The sequence below is a fragment of the Macaca nemestrina genome, chromosome 14 (genome assembly GCF_043159975.1).
Source record: "Macaca nemestrina isolate mMacNem1 chromosome 14, mMacNem.hap1, whole genome shotgun sequence".
NCBI classification, from domain to species: Eukaryota; Metazoa; Chordata; class Mammalia; order Primates; family Cercopithecidae; genus Macaca; species Macaca nemestrina.
In genome coordinates this window covers 42,819,725-42,844,528 of record NC_092138.1, presented here as the reverse complement: position 1 = coordinate 42,844,528, position 24,804 = coordinate 42,819,725, and the positions used below count along the sequence as shown (strand labels likewise).

At 36.9% G+C, this 24,804-nt stretch overlaps 1 long non-coding RNA gene and 1 pseudogene across 1 annotated transcript in view; both read left to right on the top strand.

Moving 5' to 3' along the window:
• LOC139358302 (uncharacterized) overlaps positions 1-24,804 on the top strand; it is a 187,389-nt gene that overhangs the window by 15,195 nt on the left and 147,390 nt on the right. The window lies entirely within an intron of this gene.
• Positions 2,168-3,532, top strand: LOC105489177 (lupus La protein pseudogene; annotated as a pseudogene).

Sequence of the window (24,804 nt, the reverse complement as noted above, 5' to 3'; positions counted from 1 at the left end):
AAGCAGCTATTTTGGCAGTGCGCGGTGGCTCATGCCTGTAATCCCAGCACTTTGGAAGGCTGAGGCAGGTGGATCACCTGAGACCAGGAGTTCAAGACGAGCATGACCAACATGGTGAAAACCTGTCTCCACAAGAAATACAAAAATTAGCTGGGCGCGGTGGTACGCACCCAGCTACTCAGGAGGCTGAGGCAGGAGAATCACTTGCGCCTGGGAGGCAGAGGTTGCAGTGAGCCCCGATCGCACTACTGCACTCCAGCCTGGGCGACACATTGAGACTCCATCTCAAAACAACAACAACAACAACAACAACAACAACAACAACCACCCAGCCACCTTTGGAACACGTATTTTGTCTCTTTCTAGAATTGCAAAGAATAATGCTTGCATAATTGGTACTCAGATAATTAAACAGAAGCATATAATGAAACTGGAAACATTTAATCTCCATTGATCACCCAGTTATGATCAGATCTGATAATGCACATGTTGGCCTATTGGCTGGAGGTATAGAAATATTTCTACTTAGGACTGTTGTTTATCTACAAACCTTAACTATATTGGAAGCCAGTGACTACTTTATATAAAGCTGCAACTACAAGTCAATATTTTTAACAGGTTTAACAAAAACTGACAAATTTTCAGATGGTTTGGAAATAAATAACATAAAATTTTAAAATGCCAAACTCTAAATGCACCGAAAATAAACAGATTTCTCAATTGGCAAAGAATATGTTGAAAAACAGAATAAAGAAAACGCTAAGACATGTTACCTGCTGTTCTGTGGCTCCAGGGCAGAACAGTGGAGCATTCATTATCTTCAATTAGTTTTGCAATTTTTGCACACCTGTGTATCCTACCCATCAACCCCATCAAACTGTCTTTTAGGAGTAAATTTTGCTTAACATGACACTCAATGTATAGGAAACCCCCCAACTAACAAGACCAACAAATCAGTTTATTTAACTCAAGAAGAATCGGAATCTTATATTTGACCTGGATGCCTTCAAAAAAGACCAAAAAATGCCCATCAAATATTCCATATATTTACTGATAAAAACAATGGTACAAGTCATAAATATGATGATAAGAAAAGGACAATTGTTAGTTTACTCACAGTCATAGCAATTAAATAATCATAATCCATTTAGGCCCTATTAAATAAAGACTGTGTCTCACTCAGTACATTCAAAGACAGGTATTAGAATATTGCCATTTCCAACTCCTTTTTCTCTAGTTCTATATTATCTAAGTAACTTCTTACACTCATTCATGACTCTCCTTTAGGGAGGGGATGCTTCGTTCACCTGACTAACTGATTGCTTTATGAACTTGCTTCCAATTTTAAATGAATATTTGGTTAGTGGTCTTACTGGCATTTGAGTGGCATGAGTCATGTGTCTTTATGCTTTGTTCTCCTGAAATGAGATGACTATGGAGATATTACACCTGCATAATTGAGAAAACTTCCTCTGGACTTAGAGTGATCTTACAAAGATACCCATCATAGGCAAGACCTGAAATAATTTCTTTACCTCAAGAACTGGCATCAGCTACAAACATAAGCAAATACGCACATATACTAGAGCAAATATGATTTAAAAAGAAAAAGGTGCTATTTTTGCCAAATTCTATTAAATTGAATCTCATTCATTTTCATATTTCCTCCCTTCTTTTGCCTTTTATGTAGATATTATAAAGGAAAATACTAAATTATTTGATTATATTAAAATCTTTCCATTTTAAGATAAGTAAAACAAAAATAAGCATTAGGAAGACATTTTCAACATAAAGAAATTATATGGATGAGTAAGAAAAAGAGGTCATTCTTTCCTCCCTTCCCCCACCCCGACCTGGCCTTCCTAGGGTAAAAGACAGGTTCATAAAATCAGAAATGCAAATTTTATTTTACTTCATTAAAATATTTTTTCCAGTTTCATTGAGGTACAATTCATCAACAAAAATTGTATATATTGAAGGTGTATAACGTGATTATTTGACATATGTATGCATTGCAAAATGATGACAACTATCAAGTTACCTGACACTGTTACCTCACATAATTACCTTTTTTTCTGTGTGTGGTAAGAACACTTAAGAGCTACTCAGGGGAAGTCAAGATGTTACTGTTGCTTGTGAGCTTATGGCTTGACTCTGCAGGACTAGGATGTTAAAGAATACCACGGTGGCTGAAAACGCTGGTCTGAGGGCCAAATTCTGTCATCAAATTGAGTATTAATTTGGAGACTTCAATTTGCCATGGGACAAATTTTTAAAGGAATGGGTCAAACTGAATGAAGGCTGGGTACCTTTGGAGATATTGATAAAATTCAACAGGTTAAACCATCTCACGACAGACTTTAATGTAACTGTGGAAGCATTGAGGAAATCCAAGGCAGAACTCATGGAAATCAGTGAAGATAAAACTAAAATCAGAATGTCTCTAAGTAAACTCCTCCTTGAAGTGACCGATGAGTATAACAATGATGTAAAAAACATCTATTTATATCAAAGGCTTCCCAACTGATGCAACTGTTGATGACATAAAAGAATGATTAGAAGATAGAGGTCAAGTACTAACTATCCTGATGAGAAGAACATTGCATAAAGCATTTAAAGGATCAATGTTTGCTGTGTTTGGTAACAATGAATCTGCTAAAAAGTTTGTAGAGACCCCTAGCCAGAAGTACAAAAACACAGTCTACTAATACTTTTCAAGAAATATTACTTTGCTGAAAAAAGTGAAGAAAGGCAACAAAGTAATATGGAGGATAAATTAAGAGCAAAACAAGAGCAAGAAGGAAAATGAAAGCTAGAAGATGCTGAAATGGAATCTCTTGAGAGAAAAGATTGGATGCTTGCTGAAATTTTTGGGTGACTTAGATGATCAGACCTGTAGAGAAGGTTCACACATCCTTTTCTCAAATCATGGTGAACTAAAATGGATGACTTTGTCAGAGGTGCAAAAGAGGGAATAATTCGATTTAAAGAAAAAGTTGAGGAAGCGTTGGGAAAAGTCAAAGATGCAAATAATGGTAATCTACAATTAAGGAACAAAGAAGTGACTTGGGAAGTACTAGAAGGACAGGTGGAAAAAGAAGCATTGAAAAAATCATAAAAAGACCAACACGAATCCCCAAACAAATGGAAGTCAAAAGGTCACAGATTTAAAAGGAAAGGGTAATAAAGCTGCCTAGCCTGAGTTTGCTAAAGGAGAAGTACAGTTTCAGGGCAAGAAAATGAAATTTGTTAGTGATGATGAACATGATGAAAATGGTGCAAGTGGACCAGTGAAAAGAGGGAGAGAAGAAACAGACAAAAAAGAACCTGCATCAAAACAACAGAAAAGAGAAAATGATGCTAGAGACCAATAGCTTAGTAAACAAATTTTAAATCCATTTTAATTAGTTTTTAAGCTGCTTTTGGTTTTGGGGTCTTTTAAAATGAAAGCCAAATTAAATCTACTTCAGTGTTTACTTGTAAGAAAGGAAAAGTTTTTTTTTTGTTGTTTAACTTGGCTTTTTTTTGTTATCCAAATGAGGATTCTTTTGAATGTATAGTTCTATTTGTTATTTCAGATGATTCAAATATCAAAGGAAGATGCATGCACTCAATTGCGTTTGTAATATGAGAATATGTTTGTACAAACTAATGTATACTATATAAAAAGAAAAAAGTCTATTCTCTTAGAAAATTTCAAATATACAATGCAATATTATTAACTGTTGTTGCCATGCTTTATGTTAGATCCCCAAAACTATTCATCCTGTAATTGCAAGTTTGTACCTTTTGAATAACATCTCATTTCCACTGCCCTCCTACCCTGCCAGCCTCTGGTAACTACCCTTCTACTCTCTGCTGCTGTGAGTTTAACTTTTAAAAATTCTACATGTAAGTGACATCATGCAGTAGTTTTCTTTCTGTGTCTGGCTTATTTCACTTAGTATAATCCATGCTGTTGGAAAAGGCAGCATTTTCTTGCTTTTTTTTTTTTTTAATGGCTGAATAATATTCCATTGTGTATATATGTGTGTGGGTGTATATGTATACTATATTTTATATGCATCCATCTATTGATGGACACACAGGCTGTTTTCATATCTTGGCTATTAATGCTGCAATGAACATGGGGGTGCTGAGTGACCAGGACAGCTCTCATCCATTGAAAGCTAACTAACTTCTCTAAAATTAACTTCTGTGCTTTCAGGGAGCAAAAGAATGTCCTGGGAAAATTTGAGAGGAATTAAACAAAAAGGGTGGAAGCATTTTAAGAAAGAAGCTTATGAGTCTCTTGGGAAAACATTATTTTAAAAAGTCCAAACTGTAAAATAGCAGACAAAAACATACATAAAATGTTCAGAGGAAATGCTGTAAACATTTTTTACTTAATTACTGGTTCAATATCTGTCAGATTAACACCCTTCCATCACCCTGCCTTATATTGCTTTGAAAAATGAGGGCAGGGATGAGTGAAGCAGCAGACATAAATCAGAGATATTTTCTTGAAGGTTTAGGAGAAAATGTTTTGTCTAAAGCCAAGTATCTATAATCTCTGCTTTGATTACAAATAAAAAAGTAATTTTTCAAAAAGTCACTTTGCTGATAAACCCACTCTTTATTTCTTTTTAAAACATGATTAAAAATCCTTTTTAAATGACAGTCTACAAGGAATGTTGAAATGTCTTGGACTATCTAAATGCTTCCAGCTGCTTTCTTAAGTTTAAACTATTTTCTTAAAGGGGATTTCCAGCCTGTTGGCAGCAACAAGACAGAACTTCTCTATTTTTTTCCTTTGTTTCTGTTTCGATTTTTGGATTTCACAATTTGCTTAGGAGAGACAATAAAATGCATTCATTTCGAAATTTATATTACTTCTTAATTGCTTACTAAAAGTATATTTTACATTAGTTTGAAGTTGCTCAAGTTAGTGGAGAATGATACATTAAGATGCAACATTCCCGAAAAGCTTCATGACATTGGTTGTGGCAGTGATTATTGGATATGACAGTAAAAGCACTGACAACAAAGGCAAAAATAAGCAAGTGGGACCACATCAAACTAAAAACTTCACAGCAAAGGAAACACTCAAGAGTTGATAAGGCAACCTATGGAAAGGGAGAATAGATTTGCAAACCATAGGTATAGCGAAAGATTAATATCAAAACTATATAAGGAATTCCTACAACTTAATAGGAAAAACGCTAATAACTCAATTTAAAAATGAGCAAATGACTTGAATAGACATTTTTCCAAAGGAGACATACAAAAGGCCAGGTATATGAGAAAGCACTCAACATCACTAATCAGGAAAATTCAAATCAAACTGCAGTGAGATATCAGCTCACACCTGTTTCTATGCCCATTTTATATATTTATAAGTATGTATATATAAAGATAAATGTTGGTAAAGATGTGGAGAAGTTGGAACCGTTGTGCACTGTTGGTAGGAACATAAAGTAGTGCAACTGCTATGGATAACAATACGGAGGTTCCTCAAAAATTTAAAAATGGGACTACCATATAATACAGAAATTTCTCTTCTGGATATTTAACCAAAAAACTGAGATCACATCATTGAAGAGATATTTGAACTCCCATGTTCATTGCAGCGCTATTAGCAATAGCCAAGATATGAAATACCATAAGCATTTATTGACAGATGAATGGATAAAGAAAATGTGACATGCACACACGGTGGAATATTTTTCAGCCTCAAAAAGGAAGGAAATCTTGCAATAGCAACAGCATGGATAAACCTGGAGAACACTATGCTAAGTGAAATAAACCAGTCACAGAAGGACGAATGCCGTGTGATTCCACTTATATGAGATATCTAAAATAAACAAACTTATAGAAGGAGAGAGTAGAATAGTAGTTGCCAGGGACTAGTGGAAGTGGGAAAAGGGGAGTTGCCATTCAATGAAGTTAGAGTTTCCATTATGCAAGATGAGTAAGTTCTAGAGAGCTTCTCTACAACATTGTGTCTACAGTTAACAATACTGTATTGTATGCTTAAAAGTGAGTTAAAAGGGCAGATTTCATGTTAAATGTTCTTAATACAATTTAAAATGACAAATGTTACAGAACAGTTTACAAATGTATAAAATCTTCTTTGGGATGTAATATTGGTGAAATTAGTTTGCAATTACAATTGTCTATATACTAGGCAAATCTCTCAGAGAGTATTATTTGATAAGTCTTACAAAATGCAGTTTGTTTTGATGTTACATATGAAATTCTTTTATCTTTTACAAAAAGTAAAAAAGTCTGATAGAACATATCTGAAAATTCTAAAAAAAGACACAAGTTTTCTCTGCTGAAGTTTAGACAATTAGAACTAGAAGAAATGTATAGTATTTTGCCAAAAGATGTCACATATAGAGTTAGAGATTAATCTAGGGTAAGAAACAATTGGGTGTCTTGCTCGGAGCTCGTAAGAGTTTACAAGTTTTAAACTTGTTGGCCATCAAAGGAAAAAAAAGTAATTTCTAGAGGTAAAGCATAGAAAACAAAGATATAGTGTGACTCACTAAATTTTCTTTAATCCAGGTCCTAAAACCCTGATTAGCAAACATGAAGACTAAAGTTAATATTACATACCAAAGATTAAGAAAGCATTTCTCCTGTGCCTCCCCTGTAGTAGAGGTACCAGTTGTATCTCCTCCCCCATATATTCTCTCTTAATAGAGAATCAGCAAAATTTTGGGCTCTTCCTTTTGACAGAAGCTGCCTTGGGTGAGCAATTCAACACTGGACAGAGAGTGGGCCAGTTAGATTGTCTCACTCACAAATTCCAGAGTAAAGTCATGGAGAGAATGAATCAATAATCTGTGGAAAATTGAAGTGGAAAATTCTGCATGTGCCAAGATTAAGGATGCCATTTTAGATTGATTTTGATGATGAGCAAAGCAGTCAGTCCACGGAAGAAGAAATAACCCAGGAAAAGTAGAGATAAAAGATGTCACAACTGCAGAGACAGATATAAAATTACTGCCGTCAAGATATTACTTTTCAAATCAACAAAGGTTTACTGGGTACTTGAGGACTGTACTCCAAGCTGGGCAAGAGTTGGGATATGTGATAGGCTGACAATCGATCCCAAAGATCTGTCCATGTTCTAATCCCTAAAACCTGTGAATACAACCTTATTTGGAAAAAAAGCTCTTTGTAGACTTGATAAGGATTTTGAGATGAAGAGATTATCCAGGGAAACCCTAAATGCCATCACAAGTGTCCTCATAAAAGAGAGGCAGAGGGAAATTAGACACACTCAGAAAAGGAGGAGGCAATGTGACTATGGAGGCAGAGACTGGAGTGATGTGGCCTCAAGTCAAGGAAGCTGACAGCCACCAGAAGCCAGGGGGTCAGGGAACAGATTCTCTCCTAGAGACTCCAAAGAAGGTGTGACTCTGATGACATTGATTTTGGCTCAGTGATTTCAGACTTCTGGAATTGAAGAGAATAAATTAGAAGTTGGAGAGAATAAATTTCTGTTGGTTTAAGCCACTAACTTTGTGGTAATTTGTTACTACAAAACTATGGGAAGCTAATGTAGGGTTTTTGGCAGCATTAAATAAAAAATATGTTCTGCTCTCAAGGAGTTTAGAATCAATGAGGTTAGAAAAACAGCACTCAACCTAAAGTAATTATTTATTAGAGGAGTTAGTTGACAAAGGGCTATGACAAAAGAACAAACATGCAATTACTTCTAGTGAATTCTAAGACATTGTGATAGAGATGGTATTAATACTGGGCCCTGAAGCCAAATACAATTAGTTTGAACTAAGAATATTTTAAAATTTCAGTGACAAAACCCCTAAGTGCATGATCAGTACATTATAACTTCTCTTCTACTCAAATGAAAGTAGTGTATAGTGTATGTATAAAAAACAGAGATCAAAATTGAAATGAAATATCCCTTGTAAGATGCTAGGCAGGTCTATGAGTAATGATCACTGTGTCCAATGATAAAAGTATGGCTGTCTATCAAACCTTTGCATTAAAAAAATTCTCAAAATGTATAGAATAGATTTTTTAAAAAACTTTATTTTTCAAATTTGATTTAAATTTTGGTTTCCTTTGCCCCCAAAGTTGTGAAAATGCACATTTGACATTAAACCTGAAACTGACTTTTCCTACCCTATCTAACTTTGGATTATTTCAATATTTTTTATGGTTATTTAAGTTTTCTTTATAGGAGAGAAGAAAGGGCTACATGTTTACTGAAAAATTAAATCAAATGCAAATGACCACATTGTTGGGGAGGAATCAAATTCAGACTAATAATAATTTAAGAAGCATTACTTTCTAATCTTCAAGCTGAGGGACTCCTGTTTTGTTGAAATACTGGGACTGAAAATTCTGTAATGGTGAATTCACAAAAATTTGTGAGCATGGAGTGCTGCCTTCCTGCTACCTTCCAGGGCTGCTTTCTGGTCATATCTATCAGCTCAATTCCTAGTATATTAAGCTGATCCTTTTCAGGAAGGATTTAACAAGTAATATGCTTAGAATAAATAGTGCCAACATAGTATTACACGTGGAAATTCCCAGCAATTCTGAGACAAATTTGGGTTGGGTAAGATAAAAAGATATAAGTCAAAATTCCTCAGAAACTATTACCAAGAAAAAACACCACTGCTCCAAAACAAAAAGAAAACAAAGCACATTAGCTCTGGTAGCCATTATAATGCTTACCAATATCCAGTTCTGTTTTCTTCTTAGGCTTAGGGGAAACTACTCCTCCCAGCACCCTTGCAGTGGTGTGTGGCCTTTGACTAGTTTTTTTCCATGAAATGTGAACAGAAACATCTCTCTGAGATTTTCCAGTATTCTCCCTCTGCCACTAAAAGGTGTTCTGAGACCACATTTTCCATAGTTAAGCTTCCGTCAGTTGGAGATTGTGTGAAGTAGGGCAAAATACAATGTACTGGACATTAACAGTTAACAAGAAATGTAACTTCATTATATTAAGACCCTTAGATATCAAAGTTAAATTGTTAGTGCAATATAACCTAGGTTATTCTAAGGAACATACCAGTTAACCAAAAGAAATAGACATAAAAATTATATGTAGAACAAACCAGAAAGAAAGTCATTTCAGTTTAAGTAGTGTGACTGCATGTTTTTTCTGTTTTAGGTTTGAACATATATACATACTTTTATAAATGAACAAATTATACTCCAAAAAGTGATTATGTATAAAATCCTCCTGAGCATAAAGTGAAAACAACCACTTTTTATTCTTAGATATTTGCATTCCCTCTTCCAGTCATAATCCTAGATGTTTGCAAATAGAATAAACTCTAAAGGTAAGCTGGTTTTTATCCATCATAAAATTGTAGATTTCCTATTGATGGCTTCCTCCATGTAGTTCCTTAAGTTGTTCCTTCTTTCCTTCAGTCTTCAGTTATTTCCCAGCATGTTGACACTCAGATTATTTCATTAGTTCTGCAATAATGTTTTATATGATGAATAGAGGAAATTGTTTGAAACTAGTTACTGAAGCTTGTCTTGATCTTATTCTAAGTCATGGAAAATCCCTCTGGGTTCTCTGCTAAGGGGCCTGGCATGATGTGAAGCTTTGCTACTTGCCTGGAAACAGCAATTTCACCTTTTGAGTAAGAATAATCAGCAGTTTATGAGTGTTTGTACATCTGTGTGTACGTGTGTGTGTGTGCCTGTGTGCGTTTGTACATGCATGTGTAATGGAATATCTTGGATTTTGTAAAACAATACAATTTCAACACTCCCTCCATAGTTGACAAATGCTGTGTATTGCCTCTCTATCCCCAACTTGTCATTTCTACCTTTTTAGCTTAATAGAGTAAGTGAGTTGTAGTAAAAATTAAGCTTTCATTGTTAAATATGTAAACTATAGCAGACATTTAAGTAGCCACCATTAGTATCTGGAAGCTATAAACACTTTCTCCAAATCCATGAAAAATTACAAACAAGCCAACAGAAAAATTGACAAAATATGTGAATAAGTAATCTACAAATGAAGAAACTAGAATGCTCATTACACATATAAAACGATGTTTCATTTCACTAGTAATTAGAAGAATGCAACAGTTAAATATCATTTTGTAGCCATGAGGTTAGACATAATGATAAAATCTAATAATGCTTAGCACCCCAAAACAACCAAACTCTTAATACATTGTTATTATAATGGAGTGAACATTGGCACAACAAAGTGAAAGAAAAAGTTGGAATTATTTAGTGTTGAGCTGTGTTCACCCCAGAAAAGGCGTGTTGAAATCCTTATCTCCAGCACCTCATAATGTGACTTTATTTGGAAATATAGTGATTGCAGATATAATTAGTTAATATGATGCCGTACTAGATTAGGGTGGGCCCCTAATCCAACAGGACTGATATCCACATGAGAAGATGGCTGTGTGCAGACACAAAGACCCAGGGACAATGCTAGGTGAAGAAGGAGGTGGAGATTGGAGTTATACTTCCTCAAGTAAGGAACATCTGGGGTTACTAGAAGTGGGAAGGGGCAAGACAGCATCCACCCTTCCTGCTAGTGTTTACAGGAAGAACGACTGTGGCAACACCTTGATTTTGGACCTCTAGCCTCCCCAAAAATGAGACAATAAATTTCTTTTCCATTAGGTCCCCAAATTTGAGATTTTTTTAATGGTAGACCTAGGAAATAATACATCTAGTTAAGCTAAAAATGTGCATGCTGATGATTCACAATTCTGTCCACCCTAAACAAATTCTCCCATATTCACACAAAGAACCTAGTGAGTGCAACTTAGGGTCTTTTAAAAGTATTATATGCATCTCATGGTAGATGTTTCTGTGTATGTGTAGTAAGGTGGGGTGCAGAGTGATAAGTTAATGTGGTGGTTGGCCCTTTATCCTGGTTTCAACCAGAGTTATTTGTTTTTAGTTCTACTTAAGACTTCCCTTGAATAAATAATTCCATGACTAAAAGTAAACTTGAAAACAACTGGAATAAGAAGACATTCTTTTATAAAGTGATGACATTTCCTTTTAGAAAACTCTTTGATCTAATTTAAAGCTTTTTCTCTTTGTATCTCCTTTTCTGGTGTTATTATTTTATCTATGTATCTTACATACATTATTCTTATTTTAGTGAAATCTTTTCCCCTTCTGATATTTTTACTCTTAAATAGGTTTAATTTTATTGTTGACATAAGTTAGCAATAGTAATTTATCTGTCCTGTCAATCAAGACTTCATCTGTCACAATTTTCTTAGCTAAATTATAATTATAACACACTTTGAATGGTATGAAATATGGATCAATATTTACTTATGCTTATGTATATCTAATTGTTGCAGCATGATTTATTGAAAAGGTTAGCCTTTTCCACTGAATTGTCTATGTACCTTTTTCAAAAATAAATTGACCATATATGAGTGAGTCTGCATGTAGACTTCTCACTCTGTTCTATTCATCTATTTGTCTATTTTTAGACCAATGACATACTCTCTTGATTATTGTAGCTTTATAATAAGTCTTCAAATCAGGTAGTACAGCAACTTTGTTCTTTCTTTACAAAGTGTTTTTGGTCATTACAGGTCCTTTGCATTTCCATATGATTCAAAAAATAATCCAAAATGAATCAAAGACAAATGTAAAACTCAAAAGCATAAAATTTTAAAATGAAATCTGTAAGAAAATTTCCATGATCCTGGTATTAGGCAAATAATCTTTAGATGTGATACCAGAAGCATGATGCACAAAGTAAAACATCAATAAATTAGATTTTATCAAAATTAAGAACTTCTGTCCTTCAAAACATGATGGAAACACAATGAAAAGTCAAAGACTAAGTGAAAATATTTGCAAGTTATGTATCTGATAAAAAATTTTAATCCATAATACATAAAAACTCTCAAAACCCAATAAAAAACAACCCAATAAAAATGGACAAATAATTTGAAAGGATGCTTCACCGAAGAAGATATGTGGATGACAAATAACTACATGAAAAGGTGAAAACACAAATTGAGAACACATGGAGATATCACCTCACACTTATTAGGAGGTCTGAAAATTAAAAAGACTGAGTATTCCAAGTATTGACAGGGATATATGGAGGAGCTGTAACCCTTATACACTTCTGTTAGGAATATAAAATGGTACACCTACTTTGGAAAACAATTTGACAATTTCTTATAAAATTAAGCACACACACTGATACAAGCACCTTTCCCTTTGTAAGTATTTGTCCAAGAAAAATCAAAGCATATGTTCATACAAATAAATCATGATGGATTTATTTGTAAACTGGAAGCAATCCAGATGCCTATCAGTGACAAACAGATAAACAAATAGTGGTACAGCCATATGATGAAATACTATTCACGTATAAAAAGAAAGGAACTATTGATATATACACCAACATGGATGCATTCTCCTCTAACTTTTCTCTCTCTCTCTCTTTTTTTTTTTCTTTTGAGACAGAGTCTTGCTCTATTGCCCAGGCTGGAGTGCAGTGGTGCCATCTCGCTCACTGCAAGCTCTGCCTCCTGGGTTCACGCCATTCTCCTGCCTCAGCCTCCTGAGTAGCTGGGACTACAGGCATCTGCCACCACGCCTGGCTAAATTTTTTTTGTATTTTTTTTTTTTTAGTAGAGCCAGGGTTTCACCGTGTTGGCCAGGATGGTCTTGATCTCCTTACCTCGTGATCCACCTGCCTTCGCCTCCCAAAGTGCTGGGATTACAGGCGTGAGCCACCGTGCCTGGCCCTCTAACTTTTCTCTTGCTAGGATTTTCCCTCCATATGTTCCAGCACTACTGCAGGCCTTTTATTTCCTTAATCATGACTATGTTATCCTCATCTCTGCTGATGCTGTTCTTTTTATCTAGAATATACTATCTCCTCTTCAGTTAGCTACATTCTATTTATCTGTAAGTTTAGTACTTTAGTTTCTCTGAGAATCTTTCCTTGATCATGGGACTCTGTTACATGTTCCTATGGGCTTCTCCTATCAGATTAGCATTTGGAGTGTAACTTAGTGTAGAACTGTGCAGATTTTGGTGTTAGGCAGTGCTATGGTTTGGATGGGATTTATCTTCAACAATACTCATGTTGAAATTTGATCCCCAATGTGTCAATGTTGGGAGGTGAAGCCTAGTGGGAGGTGTTCAGTTCATGGGAACAGTTGCCTTATGAATAGATTAATGCCTTCCTAAGAGAGTGAGTGAGTTCTCACTCTTGAGGAATGGGTTAGTTTCCCTGAGAGTGGGTTGTTAAGATTCTGGCTTCCTTGGTTACCCTCTCTTGCTTCCTTTCTCATCATATGATTTCTTTGCACATACCTGCTTCTCTTTTGCTTTCTGACATGAGTGGAAGCAGCATGAGGCCCTCACTGGATACAGCTACCCAGTGTTGGACTTCCCAGCCACTGGAATCATAAGCCAAATAAACCTCTTTTCTTTATAAATTACCCAATCTCAGGTATGCTTTTATAGCAAGACTGAACAGACTAAGACAGGCAGACCTTTGTCAAAATCTCAAATCTTTGCTTTCTTAGCTGTGTGACTTTGGGTAAATTATACTGCCAGGCTAAGCATCAGGTTTCTTCAGTTGTAAAGTGATGAGTAAGTTCTATAAAACTATTAAAGGAGGTAATGTATACAAAGTGTTTAGAATGGTGGATGATTTTTTTTCAAAGTATGGTAAGTCCTCATTTAACATCATATATAGGTTCTTGGAAACTATGACTTCAACCAAAATGATGTATAACAAAGCCATTTTTTCCCTCATCAATGTTGTAGCAAAAGAGTTGAACAAAAGGACATTATTTGTGGACCTGCTGTACATCATTTCACTTAAAGTCCCAGTTTCTAAGAACCTACTGATGAAGTGAGGTTTCTAGAACCCATTGATGACATGAATAGGTTAACTATTTAGTAAGTTCTCTCTTAATAAGTAATTCAGTAAATGAATACAGTGAATGTATTGATATCAGAAATTATTTTCTCAGAGGCCATGTCACTTACTGTAATCTTGATAGCTTACTATTTTACTTAATTTTTATTTCTTATTTAACTACTATTCTCTGCCGTAACACTGTGAGCTTTGTTAAACACGAACTATATCCCTCTTATTTAATTAATTGTTAATTGTTGTTTCCCCAGGATCTAGAAAATACTGGGCACATAATAGGTAAATGAATGAAAGAATGAGTACTTAAGACTCAATTTTCCTATTAAGAGAGAGTTCTTGCTTTTACTGGAACTGTACCCATTCCTCGTAATCTACAAGTTATCACATTAGCAGCCTATTTTCAATGTAGCTATCTCCCTGACTGCAGTTAATTGGCCCAGGGATTGGATGCTACCCTACATGGATTAACGAGTCTGTGCTTTTGGATTTTGTGCTTTTGTTAAAAAAATGCAGAAAGATATAGTTGTTCAAATCTTTGTGTGGTTGAGACTATAAAATGTAAACACTAGGGTTCTCAATTTTTGCTACATTGAGGAAAAAGTCTGCATTGAATAAAAGAGTAACAATGACAAGAGAAAACTACAAAGGAGACAGATGGGCTTGGGAGTGATAGTGGTAGCCAAGGTTGTAAGGTTGGCAAGTGAAGGCTAGGGAGTGGTGAGATTTAGGTAGTGGTTTTAAATATTATCTCATTTCCAGTCATTTATCTCATGTTTGCTGAGCTATGAGGACATTTTGGTTACTTGAGCATTGTCCCAATATAAATAGAGATTGTTGTTCTTAGACATGAAATTAGTTGTAGATTCCCAAGTCCTATAATCAATGTCAATCTTTGTTGATGGGAAAAGAATGCTACAGCTCATACATGTTTAACGTGTTCAGTTTTCATTATATTAGGCCTCATTCATAAAAGAATTGCAAAAGGATGGTGTGCAGCACTGGCGTGTTAACAGAGTAAAAGGTTTAACAAATCATTGCGCATATCTTGTAATCAAGTACTTAAAATATGACCTAGCTATCTACAGAAAGCATGATAACTGGATCAAGGTAAAGGAACAATATTTATAGCTTTTCCAACACAAATGTAGAATATAAGTGTGTTAGAAGAAGGCCATTAATAAAGCAAACATAGGCCAGGCACGGTGACTCACGCCTGTAATCCCAGCACTTTGGGAGGCCGAGGCGGGCGGATCACGAGGTCAGGAGATAGAGACCGTCCTGCCTAACATGGTGAAACCCTGTCTCTACTAAAAATACAAAAAACTAGCCGGGCCAGGTGGCGGACGTTTGTAGTCACAGCTACTCGGGAGACTGAGGGAGGAGAATAGCCTGAACCCGGGAGGCGGAGCTTGCAGTGAGATGAGGTCACGCCACTGCACTCCAGCCTGGGCGACAGAGCTAGACTCCGTCTCAAAAAAAAAAAAAACCAAAAACAAACATAGAATTATATGATTCAGGGTTAGCAGGATTAAGAAAACTACAAACTAGGCTAGGAAAATCCTCTGTGAAATTCAGTTCTCTCTCTTGGGCATCTGACCTAGCCTGTAGGGCTGAGATAGCACATTCATGTTTTTTTAATGCTTCAGTTCTATATATTTTGAGAATCTCCAGGCACCTAGTACAAACCTTTGAAGGTTCGCTTGTCCCCAGGCTTATCAGCACTTGCAAATAGATGCCTGAGGGCCTTAGTCCCACCACTCATCAGTCAGGGAGGCTCTGCCTTTCAAAGCCATTTGAGAATCAGCTGGGAACAACCTTCCATACTCAGAGTAAAATGATACGGCTTCTGAGAAGATAATTTCCGATGTTAATCAGAATAAATTCATGTGTGTTGTTCCCCAAATACTCGTATAAGCACTTCCATTGAAAGATGTAGGCCATGTCACAAAAAATAGAAAACATCGTTTATCAGCTATTATTTTATTTTCTTTGGATGGCGGGGGCAAAGTTGCATATAGAATTTAGAATAATAGATGAAAATTATCATCTAAAAATTCTGAATCTCTCATTCACAAATATCCTCTCCTTTTTCTTTTCTAACATTTCTCCCACTGGTTTCTGCTTTCTTTGTCTCCTCCTGTCTCTCTTCTAAAGATGAAAGTCTTGTGTTAAATAAGCAATGCCAAAATAAAATGAGAACCCATTGCCAAGAAGAGAGGTACAGCACAAGCAGATTTTCACTTAGACACATTCCTTTAAAAAAAAAAAAAGGGTCTGGTGGGTGGCTTGCACCTGTAATCCCAGCACTTTGGGATGCCAAGGTGGGTGGATCACCTGAGGTCAGTAGTTCAAGACCAGCCTGTCCAACATGGTGAAACCCCGTCTCTACTAAAAATACAAAAATTACCTGGGCATGGTGGCGGGTGCCTGTAATCCCAGCTGCTCCAGAGGCTTAGACAGGAGAATCACTTGGACCCGGGGGGCTGAGGTTGCAGTGAGCCAAGATCATACCACTGTACTCCAGCATGGGCAACAGAGCAAGACTCCATCTAAAAAAAAAAAAAAAAAAAAGAAAAAAATACCAAGTATATATCATGGATTCCTATATTAGTTTTGCTTTTAGAATTGATGATTGGTAACGAGGGCGGAGCAAGATGGCCGAATAGGAACAGCTCCAGTCTCCACTCCCAGCGTGAGCGACACAGAAGACCGGTGATTTCTGCATTTTCAACTGAGGAGCGCAGCTCATTGCCAGCAACGGATCAAAGCTGGATGGAGAATGACTTTGACGAGATGAGAGAAGAAGGCTTCAGTCCATCAAATTTCTCAGAGCTAAAGGAGGAATTACGTACCCAACGCAAAGAAACTAAAAATCTTGAAAAAAAAGTGGAAGAATTGATGGCTAGAGTAATTAATGCAGAGAAGGTCATAAACGAAAGAGATGAAAACCATGACATGAGAAATACGTGACAAATGCACAAGCTTCAGTAACCGACTCGATCAACTGGAAGAAAGAGTATCAGCGATTGAGGATCAAATGAATGAAATGAAGCGAGAAGAGAAACCAAAAGAAAAAAGAAGAAAAAGAAATGAACAAAGCCTGCAAGAAGTATGGGATTATGTAAAAAGACCAAATCTACGTCTGATTGGGGTGCCTGAAAGTGAGGGGGAAAATGGAACCTAGTTGGAAAACACTCTTCAGGATATCATCCAGGAGAACTTCCCCAACCTAGTAGGGCAGGCCAACATTCAAATCCAGGAAATACAGAGAACGCCACAAAGATACTCCTCGAGAAGAGCAACTCCAAGACACATAATTGCCAGATTCACCAAAGTTGAAATGAAGGAAAAAATCTTAAGGGCAGCCAGAGAGAAAGGTCGGGTTACCCACAAAGGGAAGCCCATCAGACTAACAGCAGATCACTCGGCAGAAACTCTCCAAGCCAGAAGAGAGTGGGGGCCAATATTCAACATTCTTAAAGAAAAGAATTTTAAACCCAGAATTTCATATCCAGCCAAACTAAGTTTCATAAGTGAAGGAGAAATAAAATCCTTTACAGATAAGCAAATGCTTAGAGATTTTGTCACCACTAGGCCTGCCTTACAAGAGACCCTGAATGAAGCACTAAACATGGAAAGGAACAACCGGTACCAGCCATTGCAAAAAGATGCCAAAATGTAAAGACCATCGAGGCTAGGAAGAAACTGCATCAACTAACGAGCAAAATAACCAGTTAATATCATAATGGCAGGATCAAGTTCACACATAACAATCTTAACCTTAAATGTAAATGGACTAAATGCTCCAATTAAAAGACACAGACTGGCAAACTGGATAAAGAGTCAAGACCCATCAGTCTGCTGTATTCAGGAGACCCATCTCACACGCAGAGACATACATAGGCTCAAAATAAAGGGATGGAGGAAGATTTACCAAGCAAATGGAGAACAAAAAAAAGCGGGGGTTGCAATACTAGTCTCTGATAAAACAGACTTTAAACCATCAAAGATCAAAAGAGACAAAGAAGGCCATTACATAATGGTAAAGGGATCAATTCAACAGGAAGAGCTAACTATCCTAAATATATATGCACCCAATACAGGAGCACCCAGATTCATAAAGCAAGTCCTTAGAGACTTACAAAGAGACTTAGACTCCCATACAATAATAATGGGAGACTTCAACACTCCACTGTCAACATTAGACAGATCAACCAGACAGAAAGTTAACAAGGATATCCAGGAATTGAACTCATCTCTGCAGCAAGCAGACCTAATAGACATCTATAGAACTCTCCACCCCAAATCAACAGAATATACATTCTTCTCAGCACCACATCGTACTTACTCCAAAATCGACCACGTAATTGGAAGTAAAGCACTCCTCAGCAAATGTACAAGAACAGAAATTATAACAAACTGTCTCTCAGACCACAGTGCAATCAAACTAGAACTCAGGACTAAGAAACTCAATCAAAACCGCTCAACTACATGGAAACTGAACAACCTGCTCCTGAATGACTACTGGGTACATAACGAAATGAAGGCAGAAATAAAGATGTTCTTTGAAACCAATGAGAACAAAGATTCAACATACCAGAATCTCTGGGACACATTTAAAGCAGTGTGTAGAGGGAAATTTATAGCACTAAATGCCCACAAGAGAAAGCAGGAAAGATCTAAAATTGACACTCTAACATCGCAATTAAAAGAACTAGAGAAGCAAGAGCAAACACATTTGAAAGCTAGCAGAAGGCTAGAAATAACTAAGATCAGAGCCGAACTGAAGGAGATAAAGACATAAAAAACTCTCCAAAAAATCGATGAATCCAGGAGTTGGTTTTTTGAAAAGATCAACAAAATTGACAGACCACTAGCAAGACTAATAAAGAAGAAAAGAGAGAAGAATCAAATCGACGCAATTAAAAATGATAAAGGGGATATCACCACCGACCCCACAGAAATACAAACTACCATCAGAGAATACTATAAACACCTCTACTCAAATAAACTGGAAAATCTAGAAGAAATGGATAATTTCCTGGGCACTTACACTCTTCCAAGACTAAACCAGGAAGAAGTTGAATCCCTGAATAGACCAATAGCAGGCTCTGAAATTGAGGCAATAATTAATAGCCTACCAACCAAAAAAAGTCCAGGACCAGATGGATTCACAGCTGAATTCTACCAGAGGTACAAGGAGGAGTTGGTACCATTCCTTCTGAAACTATTCCAATCAATAGAAAAAGAGGGAATCCTCCCTAACTCATTTTATGAGGCCAACATCATCCTGATACCAAAGCCTGGCAGAGACACAACAAAAAAAGAGAATTTTAGACCAATATCCCTGATGAACATCGATGCAAAAATCCTCAATAAAATACTGGCAAACCGGATTCAGCAACACATCAAGAAGCTTATCCACCATGATCAAGTGGGCTTCATCCCTGGGATGCAAGGCTGGTTCAACATTCGCAAATCAATAAACATAATCCAGCATATAAACAGAACCAAAGACAAGAACCACATGATTATCTCAATAGATGCAGAAAAGGCTTTTGACAAAATTCAACAGCCCTTCATGCTAAAAACGCTCAATAAATTCGGTATTGATGGAACGTACCTCAAAATAATAAGAGCTATTTATGACAAACCCACAGCCAATATCATACTGAATGGGCAAAAACTGGAAACATTCCCTTTGAAAACTGGCACAAGACAGGGATGCCTTCTCTCACCACTCCTATTCAACATAGTGTTGGAAGTTCTGGCTAGGGCAATTAGGCAAGAGAAAGAAATCAAGGGTATTCAATTAGGAAAAGAAGAAGTCAAACTGTCCCTGTTTGCAGATGACATGATTGTATATTTAGAAAACCCCATTGTCTCAGCCCAAAATCTTCTTAAGCTGATAAGCAACTTCAGCAAAGTCTCAGGATACAAAATTAATGTGCAAAAATCACAAGCATTCTTATACACCAGTAACAGACAAACAGAGAGCCAAATCAGGAATGAACTTCCATTCACAATTGCTTCAAAGAGAATAAAATACCTAGGAATCCAACTTACAAGGGATGTCAAGGACCTCTTCAAGGAGAACTACAAACCACTGCTCAGTGAAATAAAAGAGGACACAAACAAATGGAAGAACATACCATGCTCATGGATAGGAAGAATCAATATCGTGAAAATGGCCATACTGCCCAAGGTAATTTATAGATTCAATGCCATCCCCATCAAGCTACCAATGAGTTTCTTCACAGAATTGGAAAAAACTGCTTTAAAGTTCATATGGAACCAAAAAAGAGCCCGCATCTCCAAGACAATCCTAAGTCAAAAGAACAAAGCTGGAGGCAACACGCTACCTGACTTCAAACTATACTACAAGGCTACAGTAACCAAAACAGCATGGTACTGGTACCAAAACAGAGATATAGACCAATGGAACACAACAGAGTCCTCAGAAATAATACCACACATCTACAGCCATCTGATCTTTGACAAACCTGAGAGAAACAAGAAATGTGGAAGGGATTCCCTATTTAATAAATGGTGCTGGGAAAATTGGCTAGCCATAAGTAGAAAGCTGAAACTGGATCCTTTCCTTACTCCTTATACGAAAATTAATTCAAGATGGATTAGAGACTTAAATGTTAGGCCTAATACCATAAAAATCCTAGAGGAAAACCTAGGTAGTACCATTCAGGACATAGGCATGGGCAAAGACTTCATGTCTAAAACAAAAAAGCAATGGCAGCATAAGCCAAAATTGACAAATGGGATCTCATTAAACTAAAGAGCTTCTGCACAGCAAAAGAAACTACCATCAGAGTGAACAGGCAACCTACAGAATGGGAGAAAATTTTTGCAATCTACTCATCTGACAAAGGGCTAATATCCAGAACCTACAAAGAACTCAAACAAATTTACAAGAAAAAAACAAACAACCCCATCAAAAAGTGGGCAAAGGATATGAACAGACATTTCTCAAAAGAAGACATTCTACAGCCAACAGATACATGAAAAAATGCTCATCATCACTGGCCATCAGAGAAATGCAAATCAAAACCACAATGAGATACCATCTCACACCAGTTAGAATGGCGATCATTCAAAAGTCAGGAAACAACAGGTGCTGGAGAGGATGTGGAGAAATAGGAACACTTTTACACTGTTGGTGGGATTGTAAACTAGTTCAACCATTATGAAAAACAGTATGGTGATTCCTCAAGGATCTAGAACTAGATGTACCATATGACCCAGCCATCCCATTACTGGGTATATACCCAAAGGATTATAAATTATGCTGCTATAAAGACACATGCACACGTATGTTTATTGCAGCACTATTCACAATAGCAAAGACTTGGAATCAACCCAAATGTCCATCAGTGACAGACTGGATTAATAAAATGTGGCACATATACACCATGGAATACTATGCAGCCATCAAAAAGGATGAGTTTGTGTCCTTTGTAGGGACATGGATGCAGCTGGAAACCATCATTCTTAGCAAACTATCACAAGAACAGAAAACCAAACACCGCATGTTCTCACTCATAGGTGGGAACTGAACAATGAGATCACTTGGACTCAGGAAGGGGAACATCACACACCGGGGCCTATCATGGGGAGGGGGGAGGGGGGAGGGATTGCATTGGGAGTTATACCTGATGTAAATGACGAGTTGATGGGTGCAGCACACCAACATGGCACAAGTATACATATGTAACAAACCTGCACGTTATGCACATGTACCCTACAACTTAAAGTATAATAATAAATAAATTAAAAAAAAAAAAGAAAAAAAAAAGAATTGATGATTGGTGTCTCAATTTTGATCATAGTTTAAATAAATGTAATATCTGACAGGATTTGAAATGTGATTTTCCTGCTTTCTTGGGGTAAGCCTCAAATTTAGGATGACCAATGATAATACATTCATATTCTAGAGACAGCCAGCTGGGAGAGACATGCATAGGCTTTATTAACGAGAGAAAACCTGGTCCAGTGACTATTAGCCATGTCTTGGAATCCATAAGGAGGATGCCTTGAAAGGAATGTGTAGGAGTAAAGAGAGCTTTGACTTTTCTATTTCCCTTGCTTATAAGGGTGGTAAGGGGAAGAGATTGCCTACCTGATCCTTATCCTCATGGAGGCCAAAATTTGGGAAGATCTAAGAGAATCAAATGTAGAGTTTGGAAGTATCTAAAAAGTAGGCAGTGCCAGAAGGGTGGGAGGAGTGAGCTTTACATGCTTACAGACCTGCACTCATAGTGCAGCCACCAGGACAGAGCTTGGTGAGAGAATTCTCTCAGCAGGGTCTGATATGTGTCTCCAGGCATTTGGGACCATGATGTCTAGACATGAGTGTCTGATTTTAGCTGGAGAAGTGGTAACTGGCTGAAATAGACATGTGTGGAGAGAGAGGGACCCACAGTGGATCAAAATGTAGGGCCACATTTAGTATGGCAGAGATGCTGTGGGTGTGTGGGCCAGGTCCTTAGCTGTGACTGGAAATATACAAAAGCTGAGGCAGGATTTGAAGAGATCAGCAATGAGTCCATTGTCCAAGTCACGGACATGGAATTGCTCACGCAGGTGTTCCATTACCACAGCATTCATATATACAACCTGGTTTGTATATATGAATACATTTTCCCTCATTTCCCTGTCCTCAGGCCTGATGGAAAATGAGTGTCCAAGCAGACCCTGCTGTGACTGAAATTGAATGGAACTGGATATTTCAATACCTGAATGAGGCCAGAGGTTGAGGAGATGTTAGTAAGGGGTAAGGATGGGGGTGCTCATCAAGCTCTGGAGGCTGTGATGGAAGAGAAACCAAGTTGTCTCCTGTGTGTACCTCAATCAGAGCCAAATATTATTGCTGTCTATTTGTGGCAACTGAGTATCACAGCAAAAATCTACTGGTTTAAATACTGTGAGCTAACATTTCAATCTCAGAAACTAAATGATTAGTGATTAGACCAGAGCCTGTGCACTTTTTGAACTCATTGGAACAGAAAGCAACCTGGGCTGGGCATGGTGGCTCCTGCATGTAATCCCAGCACTTTGCGAGGCCAAGGTGGGAGGATCACTTGAAACCAGCAGTTGGAGACGAGTCTGGGCAACAAAGTGAGACCTTGTCTTTAGAAAAAAAAGAAACCTAAAAAAATATTAATTTAGCTGGGTATGGTGGCATGCCTGTAGTCCTACCTATTTGGGAAGCTGAGGCTGAAAGATCACTTGAGCCCAGGAGTTTGAGGTTGCAATGAACTGTGATTGCACCACTGCACTCCAGTCTGGGAAAAAGAGCAAGACCCTGTCAGAAAAAAAAAAAAAAAAAAAAAAAGCAAGCAACTTATTATTTGTGTATCTATATCTTCTAGTTGCCAGTTTGTGTAAAGGCACACATAAATATTGGAGGAACAGAGACCCATCTGAGTGCAGGAGGATCTGCCAGTCTTAATTCCATCTGTTCTCAGACAAACATCTGTCTCACATTTCTGACAGGCTGGTTGATGTGGCTTCTCTGATTCCAGTTTGCTGCATGTCCCAGTGACTAATTGTTTGGTGGGTTTTATGCAGGAGTCCTTTGGGTATGACTTAAAGTAGAGGTCTCTGTTGCTTCTGCCCCCTGAACCAGTGTCCGCGTAATTTATTTCCACAGCTTCAGATACTATGCCTCATTACAAATTGAAAAATTAGATTATCTCATGGTCTGAGGTTGAGGAGAGCTTCAGTTCTGTGGCTAGGGCTAGAAAGGCAGCAACAGCAGAAAGCCGACTGTGGTGTTTTATTGCTGCTTTAGACCTCATTTTAAAGACAGAGCAAACCATCCTCTTGGATTATTTATTTATTCATCTCCTTTCTTGCCCTCTGGTGTGTAAGTTCCACAAAGGTACTATTCCAGCACCTAGAAAGTATCTGTCAGCTTTTTGCAATGAATGAAGGAATAAAGTCTCTTTATTGTAAACATAATCATAATCACAGATTATATATATATTAACCTAATATACATTTGGAATTTTTGTCCAAATCATCCAAAATGTTAATCATCACATGGTGGATGCATGTCAAAACACTAATAGCAAGATTGCAGTAAGTTTAGCCATTACTTATTGTACAAAATCCAGCAGTTCAGTAAGTTCTTATTTAACACCTTAACAAGGAAGAGATACTGTCTCAGACTTCAAGAAATTCAAAACAGTTGGAAGATAAAGACAATATTTAAACATGTGAAACAAACAAGGTGCAAGATTCTCCTGTGTGCCTACTCTGAAAGAGAATATTCCCTACCTTGGCTTCAAAATGAAGACTGTGTATATCAGTTCTATGGAATGGCAGATTTCCCCAGTGTAACACACATTATGAGTACCAAACTGGAACCCTTACGAAAACTAGAGTTATTTTAAGAATGAAATATTACTTCCATATAGATCATTAAACCAATATATTTTCATAAAACAATATGTCTCTTTCTATGTAAGTACTGATTTGTAAAGTCCAAGATACATTTAACCTTTATTTTATTCCAGAATCATTTCCTGTGATTTTTAACAAGGGATACTTGGAAAAAATGACTGAAATTATTCATATATCTTCTTACTAAACAAGCAATGAAAAATGCAGTTGGGAGACATAAATAAGCAGAGAGATTTCTAGCAAATAGAAGGCTGCGTATCACCTGTTGAAATAGATGAAAAAAATGTGCTAAGAAGTTTTTTGAGTACAAAATATTCTACATAGTATCTTTAATTTAATATTACTCTTTTGGATTTCTTTAAATGTCTTTAGATACAATGTTTGACTTAAATTTGTGATGGATAAAAGGGTGTACTTCTGTAGCATAAAAATTAAATAGGTTCTTGGCAAAAAAGAAAAAAAATATATACTATTGCTGCTGAAGGATTTTAGACTATTTT